The sequence below is a fragment of the Myxocyprinus asiaticus genome, chromosome 9 (assembly GCF_019703515.2).
Source record: "Myxocyprinus asiaticus isolate MX2 ecotype Aquarium Trade chromosome 9, UBuf_Myxa_2, whole genome shotgun sequence".
NCBI lineage: Eukaryota > Metazoa > Chordata > Actinopteri > Cypriniformes > Catostomidae > Myxocyprinus > Myxocyprinus asiaticus.
The window spans coordinates 26,357,214-26,365,949 of record NC_059352.1 but is presented as its reverse complement, the minus strand read 5'-3'; positions in this window follow the sequence as shown (position 1 = coordinate 26,365,949).

The window sequence follows — 8,736 nt, the reverse complement described above, 5'->3', positions numbered from 1 at the left end:
TGAGGATGAAGTCTCTATTCCCCCGCCATCGGCCCCTGGCACAACAGTATGTCCACTCTGTAGTTCAAGCGGCCTGGGACATATGCTGCTATCAGTGAAAGGAGATGGCACTCGCTCCACATGAGGAGGTGTTGCACCAGGCTCATCAATGGTAGAGATTGAGTTCCGCCCCGCCACTACTGACATATTGTCCGACCAGATCAGAAAGTGATTATTCGCTATGTTGGAATAAAAAGCCTTCACGGCTAAGAAGACAGCCAGAAGTTCCAGGCAGTTGATGTGCCATGCCGTTTCGCACTTGTCCTGATGCCGAAAGCCGGGCGTCCGTCAAACAGCGCACCCAAACCAGTGTTGGACACATCTGTGGTCATCACTTTTCTCCTGAAAACCTGACCCAGCATAATACCCTTCTGATATCCATGGTGCTAGAGCAGCCAGATAGCGGCGAGTCACAGTGATGCACATGTGCCATTGGCGCCAGGTGTGCCATGGTATGTGATGTTTCAGCCAGCACTGTAGAGGTCTCATGTGTAAAAGACCTAACAGTATGATGGCGGATGCTGCCATCATAAAACCCAGCATTCTCTGAAATGACTTCAGTCACTTTCCCCAGTTTGAACTGAGACAGACACTGATGAATGGTCCGATGCGCTCGCTCGTGAGGTGAGCGCGCATGCTCACGGAGTCAAGTCGAATCCCCAAAAAAGAGATTTGTTGGCTGGGAGAAAGTGTGCAGTTGACATTGAGATCTAGGCTGTTCAAATAGTGAAGTATCAAGTCTCTGTGCTCGCATAGTAGAGCCTCTGATCGGGCTAGTAATAGCCAATCATCAAGGTAATTCAGAATGCGCACGCCGCTCATCTTCAATTTGGCGAGCCCGCATTGACACGTGCTGCCGCAATGAGCGCTTTTTTCTTTTGTTTTTGAAAGCATTATTTATTGTTACACAACACACAGAAGCAACATTTGTCTGGGGAGGGGGTTTCCTTCGGCGTGGGGTTCGTGCTGAGGCGTGCGACGATGGTGGCTTTTTCCGTGCCACACATCTCCGTGAGCGTTAACCAGATGTGCCAGTCCAGAACCACCAAATTACTCATCGCTTTCCCGATGGCCTGCATGGTCATTTTTGTAGCTTGCAGCACCAAGTCTGTGGTGGTGCGGAGCTCCTTAAACACTTCAGGATTCATGCCTTTCTCATCTATATCCTTGAGAAGCTTGGCCTGGAATACTTGAAGCACTGCCATGCTATGGATTGCTGAGCCAGCCTGGCCCGCCGCCGTATAAGCTCTTCCAGCCAGTGCGAACACCAGTCGACACAGCTTGGAAGGGTGGGCGGGGCGGGGCTTCCATCCCATAGCAGTGGTCGGACAGAGATGGGCTGCAACTGCCTCTTCAATAGGGGGAAGCTTCAGATATCCCTTTTCCTCTGCATGGTCCACCTTCGTGAGCACTGCAGCTCCTCCGACTGGATGCAAAATGAATAGGGCATGCGCCATGTCTTTGTGAGTTCTGCATGGACTTCCGGAAAGAATGGTGCAGTTTTCCAGGCCTCAGTCTACTGGCGACGGCCAGCCTGGAGGAACCACTCGTCCAGGCGAGACTTAACTGGCCTCCTCTGGAGGGGACCACTCGAGACTAAGCTCCTCAACTGCCCATGTGGGGACACGAAAGAAGCTCCCTGTCATTGGCCTGTGCACGTTCATCACCCTCGCTAGGGCAAGGGGTGGCAACATCCTCCATGGACCACTCGCCCACGTCTGATGCTGCGATGTACATGGCATCATCTCCGCCGTCAGAACCGCTGAATGTGACAAGGCCGTGTTCTCCAACAGAAGGCCGTAGTTCGTCACGTGCATACTGGTTCATAAAGTTCATATAGTACAAGACTACCACTTTGTATACATTGCTAGCAAGTTTTAGTAATCTTTTCTTTCTTTTCTGTCAAAGAAAAGACAAATATAATTTCAATTTCTTTTCATCACTGATGTATCTGTAAAATGACATGACTGTGTCAGCTGACTATCAAAAAGAAAACACACAAAATTATTTACTGCCATCAAGTTGTCCCTCATTGTGTTTTTTACCCAGTAGAATCTTAACACAATCTTTTCTTCAAGAATCCAAACGCTGCTCTTTTCCATACAAAAACAGTTCATTTTGAGCACTACTGTCAAGGTCCAAAGAAAAATATTAATATAACATAAATGTAATCCATATAACACAAAGCTGTTGCATGGCACCAGAAAGCTTTGAATAAAGTGCACAGGTCATATGAACTACTGTTATGATGTCTTTATACTGAACCTTTAATAGTGTTTTATAGTATTTATCCTTTATGAAGTTTGACAGCTCCTGCTCACTATAAACTGTTATTCTATGCAATAGAGCTGCTTAAAATATCTATTTTTATGTTACAGTAACAGCATGTAGGTTTTGAACAACGTAAGGGTGAGTATATGAGTGAGTAAAAGTAAATTTTCCATTTTTAGGTGAATTACTCCTTTAACTGGTGGCTCATCCTCAAAATAAAATGGTCTCTTATAAAAGAAGACTCTTAAGAGACAAAATTCAGAACGAATGAAAGACATAAAGAAATTATTTAGAAAATCTTAAATTGATTTTAAATTATTACCTAATAATATTTGCATTAAAAATATATGACACTGTCCTTGCCACAACCTAAAAACTAAACTGAAGCCTCAAGGAACAGGTCTTAACCATGTTCTATTTCTAATCTGAGGGTGGTAACGCTCTACTTGGTGTTATAGATCATTTTTTAAGACAATGTTGAGTGAATTTTCTAAAAAGCTACTTTAGAAACTTGCCAGATAACCACATTCATTCAATTCCTTTACAATATACACACATTCGCTCTTTGTCTTAAACCTGGTATTCTGAAAACGGCTCCGTTAATGTTTTCACATTCACAATTATGAATGACATACGAATCACATACTGTACGTGATATATTTTTAATACAAAATGGCAAATTTTGCCAAATGGTGAATAGATTGCGCCCTTGGAAATTACTGTTGGTCTGTGCAACATTTCAATCATAAAATAGTGGGCAAATATTGCATGTCTGGCCATATCTGATTATTATGTAGGCTATATTGTGGTTACGGCGCTGGTCAGACGAATGCTTTTGGGCCCCCTCGGTTGCGTCACGTCATAAATGTAGGCTACCGTTTTTAGGTTGCTGTGTCAAGTTAAATTAAGTTTGAAACTTAGAAAAACATGTCTTGAGATCCCTGCGTTCGGATTTGTGCTCCATCGATCTGTGTTTGAATGCAAGAATGTGTTCTCATCTTGTGTTGTCTGCCCATGCTTGAATTGCTTAGATATAAGGAATAGTCTTTATTACGTTCCGGGGACATAATTAATTGAGATAATTTTTTTCAACACGTTATTTTTGGTATTAATCGCACCGAATCAATGTGTTGAATCGACAGCCCTAGTTAAAAGACAATAATTAGAAGCTTATAATTTTAGAAAAGCACTTACAATAATTAGTTTGTTAAAACTTGTGTATTATTATAAAATTGCTTAAATCGTCGTTTTTATGGTCATTTTAGTGTTTTAGGGTTTATGGCGTTATGTTATCAGGACAACAAAGTTGTAAAATTGGATATAACTTTACACAGAAAAGGTCAGTAAGTGATTTTATCACACTAAAATCATGTAAACAAGCATATTGTTTACGTCTTGTGGCTATACTTTTGAAACAGTATTGTAAGGGATTGGCCCCATTCACTTCCATTGTAAATTGCTCACTGTAACCCAGATTTTTGCTTTTTTTGAAGAAAAGGAGGGACGAGTCAAAATGTTTTGTTCTTGTAATCAACATTATGCCACAAATGCTGTCAATTGAGCTTAACTTGTTAACCCAGAATATTCCTTTAATCTTGGTTAAAGTTTATTTTAACATATACAATAGATTGTAAGCATGAAAAGTTTTATATTTTAACATTTAGTTAATACAGTAAAAAAAACATTTGTTCACTGTAACAGGGTTCACACGGTCATGCAAAACTTGGATATTAAGGAATTTTTATAAAAATAAACCTTTTAAAACTAGAATTATTATACGGTCATGGAAAACCCGGATATATCAGGGAATTTTAAAATAAGGACTTCCAGGCCTGGAAATTAGGTAAATCTTAATTATTGTTTTTTTTGGAAAAGTCATAATTTCTATAGTGAATATACATTTTTCAAAGTTATGCTATGCTTGAAACATTTCATTGTCTAGAAATTGCAGTCTATTTTTTATTTTTTTTTAATCCTTATTCAGTAAAACATAAGACTGGAAAAATCATGGAAAAGTCATGGAAAAACCATGGAAATTCATTGGTCAAAAGATGTCGGAACCCTCTTGTTAGTTTATGATACCTAATGCATTTACTAATGTTAATAAATATTGTAAAGTATTATCCATTAAACATAGCCTAATTACTGCTCATATACCAAGTGCACTGAAACATCTCTAATTTCTGACATTTAGTACTTAAAAAGTTTGAGAATCTACAGTATGACCAGATTTATGACACCAGTCTGGTTGAGAACTTAATGAAAGTGTAATGCTTACTGAACAGAGAATTAAGAATTTCTTTCCACGGGCAGAATCAGAACTAATATACCAGCTAATGGAATCTGATGAGCTGCTGAAAACAAGAAAATAATTATAACTGTAACTCAGGATGGGATTTGAACAGGGAAAGGGGATAGAAATAGTTCTGTTGAAAAATGGATGTGCCTGATTTGATGAAGAAGACTTCCGTTCTGATTATTAACTGTTAACTGTCTGACAAAAGGTGGTTTTATTGATGTTATTAGAATCACAATGGACACATTCAAGTGTAAATTGGTAAATAGCATTTAGAAGTTTTTAAGTCAGATGCATATGCTGTATGTCTGAAGCAATATTATATAAAGATATAGCAAACTTGCCTTGCAAGCATTTCTTGATGAAGTAGAGTTGCACATCACCATTAATACTGTATAATAAAAGGTCAAATTTAGTATTATTCTAAATTTTGAGGGCAGTGTCTTAACCCACTGATCCTAACAATGCACTTAGTCTAATATGCTGATTGTCTCTTTGCTGCTTGAAGTTGCCAGGCTATCAGCATTCAGATTAGAAACTGAAATATTCTATAGGGAGATGTCCAGAAGCTTTAAAAGGTTCTCGGTTTCAAAATCTATTTGGACATCAATCTGTCTTCTCTTTTAGACTATACATGCAATGCCATATGATTGGTCTTTTACTGCTTGATAACTCCAGGTAACGAGCTGTCTAAAAGAAAAGTCACAGTCTGCTAATCTTCCAGCTGCAACACTCTGTTTTAATGAGCTTTACCTAATTTCTTGCTTTTTTATGTGCTCGCCTATTTAGCCACTGTGAGCCCTTTTCACACACTCTATTTCCTGTTCAGCTCCATTTCCAGACAACATTAGAGCTAAATCTGGTATCATTTCTTCTTGGAAGAGAGAGGTTTAATGATAAAGGATAATTTGGTGATAAGTGGCCTAAATTGATGTAATAAGTTGTGTGGTGAAAATACATGTGAGAGAAACTTAGAATTGTTAGTTTGCCTTAGACCTGACACCTGGACCTTTTGTTCATAGTTTTGCTTCTAACAGTCACAATAATGGACTCACACTGGCCATGAGCTGAAGAGAGAGCTGGGAGCTTTTATTCATTTGATTCCGCTGTAGAAGTCCCATTTACAGCATGAATAGTCTTTATATTCCATTCACTCCATTGGGGTGAGGAGCAAAAAGGCACACATGTAGCCAAGAGTGCTAAGTGCAAACAACTGGATGATTTGTTCTTAAAACGTCCATATTTGAGATTATTTTTAATTCTGAAAGCTAGTCATATTAGTCAACGTTTAGTGTTTTAACAGTTGTATGTTACATTTAATAATAATTTATGTATAATTCCTCCAGATAATTGCTAGATCTCGAATCAGTGCAAAATGAAATATTCCTAATGTAAAATTGTCTTCAACCTTGCCTGCTATTTTAAAATACCAGAAAGCAATTATATTTTTTATTTGATATATTAAAGAGATTATCACATTGTACTATGAGGTGCAAAATATTGCTGTTCATCAGGAAATGGTAATGCGATTTTTGTCTGCTTTTATGTTCTTTTTCTTAGAAATGATTTAAACAGCTGCAGCCCTGACATAATAAAACAGCATTACATGCGGAAGGCTGGCTACAGTGCTGTCTTTTATGTAATGGCCTGACCGCTCTGAGCTGCAACTGTAACAACCACAGAGACAACTGTCAGTTCAAAGAATTAGAACGTACAACTTTAAAGCAAAACATGTTGTATTCATGTACAAAAGCATATTCACCAGAGAGCATTGTTTAAAAATAGATCAGTTATTCAGCGTAAATTAATAATTAAAAAAATGGCCTGCAAATTTTTTTATAAGGATATGAATAGTTAGTGAGAGAGCTCAGCTGATGGGGTGAGAAGAGGCTTATGTGCCCCTCCAATGCCTTTTCACATGGGCCACTGCTAAAAAACAGTGAATGTAAACTCAGGGAATGAAATCCATGAAACTATATTTCAAGTTGCCAGGTGGAAAGGTGATAGCAATTTATGAAATATATTGTATGGTGCTTTGCAGACCACTGCAGAGACATAAGATTTACTGTTAATATAAGGGCTCTCTCCTACCAGTTTCTCATCCCTTCACTCTTGTTTGTGATATCTCTGAAATAGCAGAGCTGTATTTGTTGAAGAATGATAAAACATTTCTGTTGTCTGTGTAATTTAGGTTGTAGAATCATGCCACACTGCCAGTGTTGAGAGTTTTTGAGGTAATGGTGTGTAAAAATGAAAGAGGTGATGAAGTGTCCGTGAAAGATTTATGCTTCCAATTTCTTTGCTTCCAAATTTCTGCTACTTAATTACTTCATTTCTGATTAAATGTTAAGCATAAACTATTATTATGTATGAGTATATGGGCAAAATCATTTATTTCTGAGGTAGAAATGCATGCAATGGGAGGAAAGGGGAGGAGCAATTACAATAATACAAGCCTTGATTAGCTCTGAAAGAAGAGGATATTATTTCTTCTGCTTGTAGCATAGCACCGCTCCATGGTAATAGTGTGCCATTACAGGTCGTCTTTGCATAAAAGACAAGTACAGTACATTTCAAAAGTCAATTATGTCTGTTTAATAATAAAACGTAAAAAAAATAATTAACTCAATTATAAATTGAATGTATGAAATAACAGAAAATCGTACAGATTACTCTTAAAGGGATAGTTCACCCAAAATGAAAATTCTCTCATCATTTACTCACCCTCATGCCGTCCCAGATGTGTATGACTGTCTTTTGTTGAACACAAACAGTGGCCTGAACTTTGAAGCTCAAAAAAGCATATAAAGGCAGAATGAATGGACTCAAGTGGTTAAATTAATGTCTTCAGTAGCGATATGATGGGTGTGTGAGAGAAACAGATATATTTTTGAGCACTTTTTTGGTAAAAATTCTTCTCCTTGCCCAGTAAGTAGCGATATACACAAAGAATACGAATCGCTAAAAAAATAAAAAATAAAAAAATAAAAAATAAAGAAGAAGAAGAATGTGAAAGTGAAAGTGGAGATTTGTAGTAAAAAAAAAGGACTTAAATATTATAAAATCTGTTTCTCACCCACATCTGTCACATTGTTTCTGAAGATGGGTTTATGGATTTTACCTTTATGCTGTCTTTATGCGCTTTTTTGGAGCTTTAAAGTTTTGGTTACTATTCACTTGCCTACATGGACCTACAGGGCTGAAATATTTTTCTAAAAATCTTTGTGTTCTGCAGAAGAAAGAAAGTCAAACATGTCTGGGATGGCATGAGGGTGAGTAAATGATTAGAGAATTTTCATTTTTGGTTGAAATATCCCTTTAATGAAAATGACGTGCTTGTATTGTGGAGCAGAGCAGAGTATAGTAGCCAGCTTCATTTTTTTTTTTTTTTTTTTTTTCTCATTTTAAAGAAGAGCATTTTGAGATGTGTTTATAAATTGCACAAATGTAGCCATCATTTTTCCTTGTGCTGGTTTCTGCTTAGCCAGAGGACATCTTTTAGATATATAATTTGCAGGCACTGAGCTTTCATAACAATAAACTGCTTTTACAGATCAACTGTGTCATGTGAACGGAAAAGTGTAAAAGGGATTTGCAAATCTGAAGACTCTTTCAAATGCTGCTGGTATGGCACAGCTTGGCTCTGGTTGACATAATGACCATGAGTTACAAAAAGGTTTAGATTATTTGGTGAAAAGAGAATTCATGTGAAATCTATCCTCAGATATAGATCACATACAATCACCAATATTATAGGCTATGTTTCACTCATAGCCTAATTTACATGTTGGTTAACTTTGGTAAAAGCCTATTAAAATAAAACATTTTTATGTCCCTATGCAGGCTCTGTGAAGAAGACATAACTGTTTCGTGGTTTACATAATTTGAACATGATGAGAGCCTTATTTTTCCACAAGAAAAAAAAACTATGTAGAAACAACTTTTTGTCTCTCCTGCGCTTCCGTTCTGTTGCCTACGAAGGACGTTTGAGGGGTTGCCATCGGTGACGCGTCCCTACGCAACTGCATCACCGCCCTGGTCCTCGTTTCTCTACAGTGATTGGTGCATTTAATCCAGGCCTTCGGAGACTCGCAAAATGATTGGGTGAATCAACTTTCAATCTCCCACAA